Source organism: Octopus bimaculoides, chromosome 8, assembly GCF_001194135.2.
Source record: "Octopus bimaculoides isolate UCB-OBI-ISO-001 chromosome 8, ASM119413v2, whole genome shotgun sequence".
Lineage (NCBI taxonomy): Eukaryota > Metazoa > Mollusca > Cephalopoda > Octopoda > Octopodidae > Octopus > Octopus bimaculoides.
The window spans coordinates 74,172,405-74,172,689 of NC_068988.1; positions in this window are offsets into that span (position 1 = coordinate 74,172,405).

Sequence of the window (285 nt, forward strand, 5' to 3'; positions counted from 1 at the left end):
ACTTTTTCAATATATACAAATAACATGGAAAAAAATAAATAATTACCAGGGTAGCAAAAATTCACATAAGTGCCAAGGATATTACAGCCTAATTATAAATGTAGAAATTCCAGGGTTAAGTGAAATGTTTTTGTATAACATGGATAAATTAAGAAATGGAGTCAAATGCAGGTGTTATTCAAATCCTTTATACTTATATTCATTGAAATCATTAAATTATGACAGTTATTAATTACCCCATGGTATTTGTATATTTTATTTTTACTTTTCACTTTCTATTGTTTC